General features: G+C 40.5%; 1 long non-coding RNA gene and 1 other non-coding gene across 2 annotated transcripts in view; both read left to right on the plus strand.

Moving 5' to 3' along the window:
• Positions 1-13,956, plus strand: part of LOC125702783 (uncharacterized) — a 289,289-nt gene that overhangs the window by 2,069 nt on the left and 273,264 nt on the right. The window lies entirely within an intron of this gene.
• On the plus strand, positions 9,443-9,516 carry TRNAI-AAU (transfer RNA isoleucine (anticodon AAU)). The gene has a single exon. It is a non-coding gene; the product is annotated as a tRNA-Ile (tRNA).

Raw genomic sequence — 13,956 nt, forward strand, 5'->3', positions numbered from 1 at the left:
CAAGTCTATTTTTTTTTCCTCTGTTTTTAACTCAAATCTCGCTGTGATAATACTACCCTTTTAAAGCTGCTATTCCTACTTGTTAAATTTAATGTACATAAAAGAGCCTTCAGGTACCACTCATATAACCATGCTTTTTTTGAGTTTTTGTTTTTTTTTTAATTCTTACAAGCTTGAGAGATGGGTCATTTTGGGTTGTTGTTGTTGGTTCTTTTAGAACAGTTTTCTAGGCAAAAAGTGCAGAAAAATAGTGAGATGGATGCCAGCAGGCACAAGCTCAGCTTTAAGATTTGCCGTATACCTATGGGATCAAGGTGTTTCTACTGTGTGTTTAGGTAGAAATTAAGTAGTTGACCTCTCTGCTTCAAAATCTGACGCTCTTAATCTAAAGTAGTAGCTGTGTGATTCATGTTAATATCTGAGTATATCCCAGTCTTTCAGTGCTCATTCTCATGTCCTTGTAGATAGGGATGAGGGACACTGGAAAGGTTAATTACTTCAGAGGTCATACAGGAAACTAGTAGTGTATTCTCTGTTACCCTGCTTTGTCGTCTTGTTGTATCTACCATTTTATCATTGTATGTGTCCTTAAGTTTGATCCCAGTTTTCTTTTTAACCTTTCACACTATTGTTGGAGGTAATTATTTCAATCCCAGCTTCACTTCCTCTGAATTCTGAAAATTCTAATGGTGTGGGAACAAGCTTTGATTCAGTATTTGAGCACGGCAGACACCAAAATGTGTGCGACTGTATCTACTCTAGTGTCTTAGATTGGTACCTAGAAGTACTTTGAGGAGTGTCTCCTAATTGTCCATGTAGGAGAATCAGTTTGGAACAGAGGAACCATGCTTCTCCAGGAAAAAACTAAGCAAAGATGCCAGAAGTGAACCTAAAACACTTCAGAAGCAAAAGGTTGCTTGCTCTGTAGGGCTACTTTGGACCAAGCATAAAGTAAAGCTCCTGGAATGGTTACAGAGTGGGCACTGACCTCAAAAGCTGCTTCTTGGCCCACAAATCTACCCATATTGAGCCAGTAGTACATGCCAGGGCAACTCTAAGTGAAAGTTGTGAATTCCTAGAACAGGAAGCCTGCTCTAAAAGTGCTCCCTTCCTGTTTTACTGTGCCTCTATATTGTTTTCTTTGGTGAGTCAGAGTGCATGCATGTGTTTATATTCCTCATGAGCACTAAGATGAACGTCAGATTTTTGTTGGGTTGACAGCCCCTTTTTAGTGCCTTTTATTTTAATGTATTTAATTAGAAGCCCTTACCATGGAAGGTTTAGTGCACAATAGGTCTTTGCTACATTATTTGTTTTGTCATCTAAGCTGTGTGGTATTGTTTAAATGTTGTTCTCACTCTTTGTTTTCCTAGTTCCAGCTGGGAAACCCAAATACTTTGAGCAAACAAATTGTGACTAGAAAAAATTTACTGAAGTTCTGCTAAATTCACAGGATCTGGGGTTTTCAGGCACTACTCAGGATGTCTGGCAGGCATGTGAATAGCAAATTGTTCTCTGAATTGTAGTGAATGAATTCTTGTTAATAAGCGGGTTTGTTTTTTTTTTTTTTGTAGTAGTAGCAGTAGAACTCAGCTTTAAAGACAGAATTTTGCTAAAATATAGGCAATAGGAGGGTAAACACTACCAAAATAAGTATTAGTGCTGTCCCTGTGGGATGCTGCTAGGTACTGGGAAGCATTAAAATCCCTCCTATTACCTCTCTCCTCCAAATCACTTTCAAATCTTCTAAGTGAAATACTTCCAAACAACAACTCTAGTGAATAAAGCAAAAGACTAGTTATTTTTATACTATTATTTGGAGGAAAAGAGGTTATTTTTCTCTTATTCTCTTTTTGATATTGCATATCATTAATTTCTACTGGAAGAAGAAACCAGCAGGTGCTCAGCTCATACCCATTGCTTTAAGTTCAGTTGGTCTCTAATTTCACTAGCTTATTCTCCCTAGAATGTACTTTCCACTAGGATTCTTTAATGTTATCAGTGGGAGTGAGCAGAACAAGCGGAGTACTATGGAATTAAGAGGAAAAATCCATAAAACCTGATGTAGCAGAGCAGCATCAATGTTTTGTCTGCCAGTGTTTGAGAAGATGGCAGGATGCATGGAGCTGGCAGCTGGATTTAAAATAGGGAAGTATCTCGTGTAAAGGATCTCCTATGAGCTGGTATTGGGAAAGGCACTTGCAAGCAGAATCTCCCTCTCTGTATTACCCTCTCCCAGGGAATAGATAATGCTAAAGTTTAAATGATCAGTGTTGGCTTTTGGCATGCAAAAGATGAGGTTAAGCAGAGTGAATGCTCTCTAATGAAACACAATGACAGATGACAGCCTCTTGCTCTTGGAGCTGGGCATTCTTTTCAGGGGAAAATGAAAATTTCAGGAACAAGAATATAGAGAAACTTGGTCATGGCAAGGATTTTAATCCTGCATGGAAATCTTTTCTGAGTGAAGGTCAAGGAAAATAGCTTATTTTATACTCTATTGATTATTTTATAAAACTCTAAAATACGCATCAGGATGTGCTGAGTTTAAATCTGCCTTTGGGAGCAGTCCAAATCTAATGCCTTGGAGGAAGGGGAAGGCAGAAATAAGATTCAAAAACACTATTCCAAACCTCTGGAGAGGCCATCCTTGTTTGGAACTTGATTCATAAAATTAACTTCTTTCTATCAATCACTGCTTTCTATTTGTATGCTGGCCTGCTTCGATGGATCAGAATCTAGTTAACAGGTTTTAGCTTATATCCTCCTCTAGGCTGGAGGAACTAGTGGTAAAGGTGAAGACCATTGTTGGAAGCAGTTTATTTACTGTTTCATTGCCTCAAAATGAATTCAGACCTACTCCTATCCTCAAAACTGACTTTTCCTTAAAAAAGAAACAAACAGAAAATGAGCAACAAACAAGCAAAAAGAAACAAAAGCGCATTTAAAACAGTGTCTCAGTTTTGTTCTTTGTAAATAGTTCATCACCATATTTAGCAACTGAGGCCAAGCCTGGGGCTGGAAGAACCAATGTGCAGAAATCCATACTGCTGGCTGCTGTGGCTGGGGAGCAATGCAGCCCATATTACTTGGCAAGAAATCCTGTAAGTAATCAGCAGGGTCCTCAAAGGTCATCCTTCTTGTGTGTTGCCTAAAAGGCTTTTTGCTCTTTTCCTTTCCTCTATTTGAATTGATCCTGTCCAACAGAGTCTGGCTTTGTACATAAATCCTTGCTAAGCTTTCAGTCTGTGCTCTAGCTGTGCTACACTGCCTCATGCTACTTGATGTGCAGAAGTCAAAGAGGTTGCTGGTTTGATAATACCGATATCTGTTAAAACCATGCCCTGAAAACAGACTGCTCCAAATACAGTAACAACCATCTCATTGGTAACAGCAGGTTCAAGCTCCTGTCTTGCTGTGCTGTGTGGCTCTGGAACATGAGCAAAGTGACTTGGCAGCTCAGAGGGCACTGATGGAAGTTGTGCTTCTAAACTCCTTGGTTGTGGCTGAGAGTTCTGTTCCCAGAGTCAAGCAATACAAAGAGTGAACTCAAGGAAGCATGAGACTGATATGAGCTTTAGTTAGTCAACCCCTTTTCTTCCTTATGCTGAAGATTGTTTAAAAGTAGATGATGCTATTTTTCTCCTCTCCGTTGTCAGCAAATGAAGTGTCCTTCACAAAATCAGCCAGCTTGGCAAGATGCTGGATCTTGCTATTGTCAGCTATGGAAACTGGTTTAATTGTAAATTCTCACTTTCTCATGTTTGTGTGATTTAGTATGCAGTTGTTGTGCAATGACTAAACTCAGGAGTCCTTTCTCTTTCCTTTTCTCTAAGAAATCTTGTTTCATTTTTCCCATTGTCCAGTGGAGAATCTGGCTTTTTTTTTTTTTTTTAAATATGTCCTGTAGCTAAGTACTAATGATTCCTAATGTTTCCTAATGTTTGTAAGAAATACATGACTTTCAGGTATTTATTCCTTTGTCAATGTTATTGAAATATAGGTAATAGTTTTGAATTGTGAGCAAGAATGAATTCATAGATAATGTATGGCTATAGATACATTTCTCAGCTAAGCAAAATTTCTTACATTAGAGATCTTTAGTCTTTGATCTTTAATAAGTGTACTGTGCCTCTCCTCTTAACTGACTGAAGAACTATATGGTGTGTAGAGGAGGAACTATACAAGGAAACCTTTTGGTTGGTTGATTATTTTAGTGTTGTTTTTTTTTTTAATGTATGTTTTTTTGAAATGGTTGGGTACAGAAAGCTTTGGGCAAAGAATGGGGATGCAAAATGCAGTTATAGACTGATGTTACCTACCTGTGTTTGCAGCTGATGGACTGGATGAAACTGTGTATGTGCATGGGTATAATTAAATTCAAGAGAAATAACTTCAGACTGAAAGAAGCAATATTTCAAATAATGTTCTGTAACTTAAAGAATTGTATCCACTCTAGGCATGCAAGGTTCAAACCCTGGAATCAACCAGAGAGTTAGATGCAACACTGAAATCAAAATTGCTCTTGAATTGGTCAGGGTAGGCTTTCACAGAATAGACGAATGTTTGACCTAATAGCGTTGGACCAAACCTTCTTTTACTTGAGGTGACATGGCAACATTCCCATCCACTCCGTCTAGGCAGACACCTTTCATTTCAAGGTCACGTCACAAAGGATACATACAGCATAAACTATGTGTTGTTCAATTTATCTATGTCAGGAGGATAGAAAAAGGAGCTGACCCTGCTAGAACTTGGTCCAGTTGTGCTTTCAAGTCCAGGTACTACTATTCTGGTAATGAGACCCTTGTGCTCCTGGGGATAACAAATGTCATTGTGTTTTTTCTCTCTAACTTGCCTCAAAATGCTGCTTTGAAGTGACGTAATTGTTTGACAGACCTGTATCAGGACACAAACAACAGAGTGACAGCACTTTCCTTTGGCTGAATCCTTTTTTTTTTTTTTTTTTTTTTTTTTTGTGTGTGTGTGTGTGTCTGAATACTTAGCTGATTCCTCTGTGTAATTTAAAATAGGAAATGCTGATGTATAGGCTAGTTGCAAAATTGTATTGTAAGGGTAAAAAGAGTCATGATTACCTAATATTGACAATGATGTAGGCTTTGTGAAGCGGAGAGAATCTAGAGAAGAGATGCGAGGTTTAAGTATCTATGGATAAACGGTACACACAGCTACACCTTCTGTGTTTAAAGCATGATATTAATAAGACTAGCAGAAGTCTAAAAATATTGTGGTTGTTCTTTTGAAGCACTTGGAAGTCAGATGTGGGCTGCTTCTGCAGATTAGAAAATTTTGTAAGCATTAAATCTAATTTTAGGTCTTGCTTGAAACGGTTTCTAAAACCTGTAAGAAATTCAAGAGCATATTCAAATGTCAACTGTGGCAAGTACTGTGTAACATATTAGTAATATAGACACATTTTAAATAGTGGTGTTTCTTATTTGGAAATAGCTGTCTTCACCAAGCATGTGCGTAGAAATTGGAGAGAAATTCTGTTCTCTAGGCTGGTATTGGTGGGTTTTAGTGTGAATTCTTAACTATGTGAATGAAAGTTGAAATCCTTGTTTGTGTCCAGAATGGTGTCCTTCTGTTATGTTAACAAACAGCAGTCTGATGGAGTCATAAATAATTTATGAACTGGGAACATTGATTTTTGCTCAGTGCTTATAGGAAATTATATGCTTGTGGCTTCAAGAAATAATTGGTGCAATTTAATCACATAAAAATTATAGCCACCTTTAATTCTTTTCAAATTGAACCCTAATGACACTGGGTGTGTTTAAAAAAAAAAAAAACAAAAAACTAAGCAGGGTACCTACACAGACTGAAGAAATGAGAGGAACAGAAAGCAGCATGTTTAACAAATCTGACAAATTGGATCCCAATGGTAGTGGTTTTGAGGAAAGTCTAATTGACTTTTGCCTGATCACACGTTAGCGTTTCCACAGGAAAATGTTGCAAACCTGAATGAAAATGCAGTATTACTAAGCAAGTTGGAGGAGCAGAGTGCCTGGCATTTTATGAAAGAAGTTCCATTTGCAAAATTTCACAGAGTTGGAGGTAGTTTTTGCTCTAATGTATTCCAATTTTCCTTTTACTGCAATAATTTTCCATGTAAGCTCTGTATTCTGGGGGGAGAAGGAAATGACTAACATACGAGAAAGAAGAAAGTTACAACTTGACCAAATGCAAGTCTCAATTTCTTTTAAGGAGGGAAAATGACCTCACAGTCAGAATATTACATGAAGTTTAACAGATTCTGAGTGCAGTACAAATACCCTGTGAAACATACCTCAAGTCAAGTTTGAAAAATGAATTGACCAACTTCTCCTGAACAGGAGAAGAAGAAAGGAGTTGTAGGACTCCTCTGCACTCTTTGCTTGGGAGGGGGGGAAAAAAAAAAAGCTGATCGAAATGCTTAGCTGCAAGCAGGTTTTAGTAAAATCACGTGATATTCTGGCTACTTATCAATGTGCATTTTTCTTGGAAGATCATCAAATTTGCAAGAAAGATATTGTAGGATGCAGTTTCTATCCACTCTGGAGAAACATTTAAATTCTGTCTTCAAAGTTGCTTTCAGAATACAAAGGGATGAACTTTATTTAGTCTGGGTTAAATCTACACCTCTTTATTATCAAGTAAAAATAGGGGAAATTGCAAACTGTATTTCTAAGTGTAAAAGAGTATCATTTAACTCTGATGTGAAGCTGATGTCAACTAATCCATTGTATCCATTCAAAGCAGGAACAAAACAAATAGACACTACTTAAAAACAGAAAAGCTGCCAACAATTTCAGCACTAATCATGAAATGGCATTTAGGTAACTCAGTGGTGATCCCTGTAATGCTAACTGTAGGCTTAATGCGGGGTGTTAAGTGGTAGACTGATGCCTGGAGATGGCTTGAGGCTGGGAATGCAAATGCTGCATGTCTGGAAACTAGCCCCAGTTGGTTTTCTTTTCTGATGATTGAAAGGGTTGCTGTTTTCCTGGGCCCCTTGGACGCTCCATATCTGTTTCTGGACAACATAGAAGCTGTGAAGTGAGCTGTGCTTATTTAAAGCATGACACTGTCACTGCTGTACCAGGAACTTACTGTTTTGGTTACACTGTGTGTTATGTCTCACTTCTCAAAGTAATTCTTGAACCAGCAGGATTCTAGTTCCAAGCACTGATAATGGCTGGACAAGAATGGCTCTTTTGACTGTTTCATTGAAAACTCACAGTAGCTATTACTAAAATGCTCTAAATACAGGATGCATATATATGCTACACTTCAACAAACATTTAATGACCACCAAACATTTACTTTAGGCAGTAACAATCTTATTAAATATGACATTATGAGTCTTTGTTCCATTTTGCTTTGTGCATGGACATATGCAAATAACTTGTATTAACAGCTTTGAGTGAAATTTCAATGGCAAGCTTAATAAATCCCTGGGTGGTGCTCAGGCTGATAACATTAGTTCCACATACCGTTTTATTCAGGCAGCTAATGACTCTTTTTTTTTTTTTTTTTTTTTTTTCTCCCACTTGCCAATTCCGGATTGATAAAAGCTGAGAAACAAGCAGATACGGGTGCAGAATGTTGAAAGCTATGCTTTGCTGTTAATTTGGTTCAGATTCAGATTTTGGGCTGAGTAGTGACAGAGGATTGCCTTGTTAGGTGACTTATTGGCCTGCGTGAAAAGGTCTTCATGTGTCCTGTGAGTACAGCCCCTCAGCATGGCTGATGGGGGATACCTTCTGCATTCTGCCTTCTGCCTAAGTGTCTTGTCTATTTTGGAAGGTGGTGTTATTTCTGTATACGGCTGGGGCTTGTGATGGGGTGTCCTGCTGCATCATGATGATTCTGTGAACACATGCTGGCTCTGCAATAGTCTGGAGTGCATCATAGGGGGAAAAGTCCATACAGTTGCTGCTTGGCAAGGACATTGAGCAGGGGCTGTGCTTAGTGGAGAGCACAGCTGGCTGCTAATGTCAGTAATTTGAGCATAGTTTTTGTTGGTTTTCTTTTTTTTTGGAGGTGAAGGAGGGAAATAAAAGAGGTCAGGCAACAGTTGCAGAGTGGGTGGGATGTCAGGCAACTTGCGGAAGGCAGGGGATAGTGACTGAAGAGAAGATCTGAGGCAGAGCTCAAGCACCTGAGCTCTGTTCTTCCTTTGCTTTGCCTGCTGCCTGCCCTCGGCTGTTTAAAAATAAATGCTTCAGAGTCTTTGAAAAGACTCTGTTATACTGAGGTTGTGAGAGTTGTATTATGGCAGGTCTTTTTAGATGTGCCATTAAAGTCTGAAGCTGTGGAGATGTCTGGCTGAGGCTCTGAGTTAGCAAAGCCCTTAGAGCTACGCTTCTGTTTATTAAAGCATTTGAGTGTAATTCACTAACCCTAGTGGTGCTGAAAAGTGCTTGCCAGCACTTTGCATGTACAACCTGTCAGTTCCATCATGTTACAGATATCCCCTATATATAGCCTGGTAACTGTTTGTCATTCCAGCCTTGTTTCCTTCTTTGCTTCTGGGAATGGATCCTGCACACTGGAGGGAAACTAGCGTTTACTGTTCAATCAGAATAGTTTGTCTTCATGGGGGCAGCATTGATCTCACAACTGTTATGTTGTCTGTCAGTGCCTAATCACAAAATCTCCTGCTTGCATGTGGAGAACTGCAGAGTCCAAACAGGCTCTGCTAAAAAGGAAGGATGCCAGCTCTGTGTATAGAAGGAGGTTTTGGAATAATGGGAGCAGGTATATGGGATATGAGTGATTAAGGTTGGAGGAAAAACACAATGCTTACTCAAGCTGGGAGGAAATAGAACAGAGCCTAAGGGCATACAATTGGGCTGGATTTTACTACAAAATCATGGTGGACCGCTGTGAATAAGAGGGCAATACAATGCTGCCTTGAGCTACTTCTAGTAATATTCTGGGCAGAAAAGCCAGAGATGACTGATTTTATTTTTTTTTCCCCTTCATCCTCTTTCCCTTGCTCTCTGTGAGGGAACTGACCAAAAAATTAGGTGGTGGTTTTTTTGTGGTTTTTTTTTTTTTTTTTTTTTTTTTTTTTACAGAAAAGCAGACTGAATGGTCTGTGTGCCAGAAGCACATAAAAGGAACACTGCTATTCTGGCACCTGCAAGCCTTGTTCGATCCATTGATCAGGAGGGTGTTCAGGTCTCATCCTGCACCTTGTTTTGGAGCGTTTTCCTTTTCTGCCCTTTCGTTTCCCTCGTATTCTAAACTTGGTCTTGTTGTTGAATGCTGAAATAAATTAAGCCTTATCCAGGGTGGCGTGTTGTAGAAAACAGAGCTAGTCATCAAGACCCTAGAAAGTGCACATGACTTGATAGCTGGCTATTGTTGCTCCGACGAGATTGCATTGCGGCAAAGGCGGATAGCGAACTTTCCGAAACTCCTTCGCAGTGCGGGCCGGTTAGCTCAGTTGGTTAGAGCGTGGTGCTAATAACGCCAAGGTCGCGGGTTCGATCCCCGTACGGGCCAGTTTCGTTTTTGGCGCCGACCGTGGTTCTTGCCGTATTGATCCGCCGCGGTTTGAGCCCGTCCGTCCTCCTCCTCAGACCTGAGAGCGCGCTGCTGGGCTGGAGGAGAGGCAGAAGGGGTCCCGGTAGTGACTGTGCCAAAGGTGCGAAAGTTCAGCAGGGAATAGGCGCGGGGCGCTGTCACGCCTCGTCCCGGCGGGGGGGCTGCGGAAGGGGCAGGATGAGGAAGGGGCAGACAGCCGCTGAAGGGAAATGTCTGAGCCACAGAGGAAGCAGGCAGAGGTAAACTTGCCCGGCAAAGTTGGTTGGCTCTTAATTTTAATTCACGTGCTCTTCTTTTTTTGTTCGAGAAGTCCACCGGTGTGTTCCCAACGGCTGGACTGGCAGTCTGTGTGTGAGCGTGGTGTTTCATTTTAGAATGAAAATCTGGGAATAATACCAGGTTGTTTTATGTTCCCCATATTAGAAATCAGGAATTTATTGCAGTTCTGTACAGCAGAATCCTTACCATAAAGCAAGGTGCTGCAGTGGATCCTCAGCCAGTATTCCAGTTAGGTTTGAATTGCTTATATTTGATGTGCGTTTTGGTGGTCAGGATTGCATGAGCTTATCGTTGCTAGGTTTAATTTCTGCAGATGGCTCTCTGGTTGTGGGGGTCCGCCACTGTCCACGGGGGAGTAATTGCAGAGCCCGTTCTCCAACCTCAAAACCAGTCAGGGAATAAAAGAGCAGATTAAACAGATTCACCAACATAGTGGGATAATGCTCTTGTGAAGACAGCAGAGGAATTCCCATTTTGTATGGGCTGCAGTGGCAGATGCTGGGCATGTTCTGGGGTTACCATTCAGTATTTTGACTAACTGGTTGCATACCGTTGCACAGAGGACAATATGTGAGAAGACAAACTTCTGTTATTGCCAGGGACGATGCTGAACACTTGCATCTGAAGTAGAAGCTCCCAGTCAATCCAGCTAAACCACTCCTTTTCGCTATCAGGTACCAATTGTTGCATTTCAGAGTTGCACAGACCAAATAAATCAACTCGTAGAACTCATTAAATGTCCTGAGTTGGAAAGGACACGCAAGGATCACTGAGTCCAACTCCTGGTTTCACTCAGCACCACCCAAAATCCAAACCGTATGTCTGAAAGCAGTGCCCAACTGCTCCCAGCACTCTGGCATTTGGGGCCGTGCCCACAGCCCTGTGCAGCCCGTTCCATGCCCAGCGCCCTCTGGTGCAGACCCTGTCCCTGACCCCCAGCTCCCCTCCCCTGACGCAGCTCCATGCCGTTCCTTCGGGCCCTGTCGCTGTCACACAGAGCAGAGCTCAGTGCTGCCCCTCTGCTCAGTTCATTCTCTTTACTTAGACAATTGTATTTTCTTTGCTGCATGAGAGATCTCCACAACGGCTCTTAAATTCAGGTAGTTAAAACTAGACAGAAAGGGAGTTTGTGCTCTACTAAATTCAGTAGATGCGTACTCATTTGCTCAGTACAGCTCTGAAGTGCTCTTTTCTAGTCACATCAGAAGTTAACTATTTCTTATATGATTCATATTAGTGAAACATCTAAGCATCTTGTCATCACGGTGCTTTACTCATTACTGGCTATTAATTAAGGTGAAATTCTGAGCAGTGAGGTTTCATCTGGTAGGTGAGTAATGTACAACCTGGAAATGCCATTATTGAAGTCAAAGGCAGGATGTGGTGGAAGGAGGTTTTCTTGAGATTAATTTGCATGTATCGAAGTGTAAGCATAATGCTATTATTATATATGAAGTTCAGCCTTTGCTTAAAACTGATGTTCACCTCCTGAGCACAAATGGAAGCTGGAAAAGTGGCATCTTTATCAAAAAGCACAAACTTGTCATCAACCTCAAGCAAAGGTTTTCATTTAGTATCATTTTGAGTAGATGCGCGTGGGAGGAGAAGGAGGAAATGCCATAGAAACAGGACCAGGAAGGAGCAGAAAGCCAAGAATGTGGGCTGAATGAGAGCTGGCAGCCCAACGCTGCCGAGTTGAGGGTCTGGCTTAAAGGAGCTTGGAGTTGTAAGCAAAAGCCCAACAAGTGCTCTCCTGTTTGGGCCCTCGGGTGTTTCCCAAAAGCTTCATTCAGCAAAGGGGGGCTGCGTGAGAGGGATGCTGGCGTTCAGTTTTTCCTTTGCAACTGGAATAACAAGGAGCCTGAAATTTTGTTTTGCAGTTCAAGCCAGAAAGCGGTGACAATATTTACTTCTAAAGCTGAAGAAATACTTGTTTCAAATTTGCGTGTTCATAGAAAGCAGCTCTGAAATGAAGTAAATCTGAGCAATATCATAAAAACTGAGCAAGCACAAAGGAGGGGGCTTCAGAAGGAATTAAACAGTTGCTCTTGAGGTGCTTTATAAAAAGATTAGATAACTTTGCAAACAAAGTATCTGGCAATTTCTCCCACTGTTTTGAACTAGTGCCTGCTGAGGGCTTTTTTTTTTTTTCTGCTTTTTTTTTTTTTTCCCCAGCTTAAATAGCCAAACAGTCCTTTTCTTTGTTGTGGAAGAATTCACAAGCACTGCTTACAGAATGACAGGGCCATGTGGAGGTTATGGAGCTCTCATTTAAGCACTGTATAAAACCAAGTGGAAGAAGAGGATGAAAATATCTAGCTGTGGGTGTGTATTTGCCTGTTTTACAAAGAATAAATAAAAGACTTCAGTTATGGGACATGTAGAAGTACTTATGGTTATACACAGATTCCATGTAAAGCTTTCATCACGGTGGTGAGATACAGAAAGTGTTCAGCTTAATCAGTACCTTTTCCCCACTTCACAGGGAAATAAAACTTTTAGCTGCGTTTTCTCACAGTTCAAACACAAGTTTCTCAAAGTCTGGCTGTGAGGTTTTGTTTGGAGAGGAACTCAGGTTTAAAGATGCATTAGTTTGTTTTTGTCATTAGCTATAAGGTAAGGAATGGTGAAGGGCACATAGGGTCATCTGTAGTGTGCCCCCTGATTCTGGTGTGATAAAAATATGCTGCTCCAGAGGTGGACAGCAAATGACAAGTCACTAATATTTGGTAGGATCAAGACTGATTGTGCTTCACATTCTTGAACAGATGGTTATAGTTATTAATTTCCTATCTGAGGCCTACTTGAGTGACAGCTGACTAATGCCCATCACATCCTTTGGAAGCTTTCTGCTTTCCTACCAAATGATTAAAGTGCTGCATAGGGCTGTAGTTGGATTTGGGCTCTTGCTGACTTGATTTCCTGATACTTTTGGAAGGAGAAAATCTGGCTTATTCCAGGCCTGAGTCTAAAACAGGGAGAAAACAAATTTGGAAATAAAATCCTGCCCATGTATGTATTGGAGATGACAATCTGTTTAAGGTATGAATTCACTTCTGCTAGGCAGAGGATGCTGAGACTTTCCTACAGTGACCAAACTTTATAAAGTGTTAATTACTGTCTAGTACTGCTTTTAATGAAGAAATTGGATTTTGTTCCCTTCATGTGTATACACTTTCTGCTCTTCTCCAACTTTGTGCTTCTTAGGATAGATTTGCAATAACTCTGCCTGTAGTGTAAAGGGCAGGTTTTTCTTTTAAGCAGCTGAGGCTTCAAGCAACTGATAATAAGGTAGCAGAGATAGAAAACAACTTTTATGGTATGTTTTGGTGAAGACATAGACCAAGCTCGAAAATATTTGCTTTTTTGAGGAATGAATCTAAGATATTGACTGTCACTCTGTCTTTGTGGAAAACATGGATAAAGCGGTTCCACTGTGTATAACTTATTTTGCTTCCTTTTAGATAGCTTTTCTAGAGTACTTTCTGGGAACGTGCTGCTGAAGGCAAGCTGACTGGTTTGAATTTTAATGTATTTTTTTTATTGGGAGAGAGCAACTGCAGAGATGAGTACCTAGAAACCTCAGGAAGTCATTGTCCTCATCTCTTGGATTCTGTTTCTAGCTCCCATTATGCCTTTTATGCTCCTTCCTGCTGGTATCACCTGATCCTAAAAAAAAGCATTTATGTTGTTTCTTAAATCACCCATGCAAATGATTCTCCAGTTACTTACTGTCATATCTGGCAGTATTGCTAAGGCCAGGTGCAGGACACATTCTTCCTTGTTTGTTTGTTTGTTTTTGGTGCAGGCTGTGGCTTTGAAAGGGGGGAAAAAAAGAAAAAAGCCTGCATTTCAATTTTGTCCCAAGTTCAGTGAGACTTGTACAGAATGAGCTTTTTAGAAGAATGTCTTTTTTAGGGTGTTTCTGTTTTCTAATGTTCCCTCCTTCACAACCTAAGGCGAAACTGATTGGAGATTTTGGCTCCTGTCTGCTGTTGGTAGGATCTGAGAGAATAGTCATTATAATAATGATTAGTAAAGGACAGAGTGACAGGAGGCCAGAATAAATGCCTCTGTTCTCAACGTTTTCTCTGCTTACTGCATGTAGAACTTGGGATG

This window comes from Lagopus muta, chromosome 1, assembly GCF_023343835.1.
Source record: "Lagopus muta isolate bLagMut1 chromosome 1, bLagMut1 primary, whole genome shotgun sequence".
NCBI lineage: Eukaryota > Metazoa > Chordata > Aves > Galliformes > Phasianidae > Lagopus > Lagopus muta.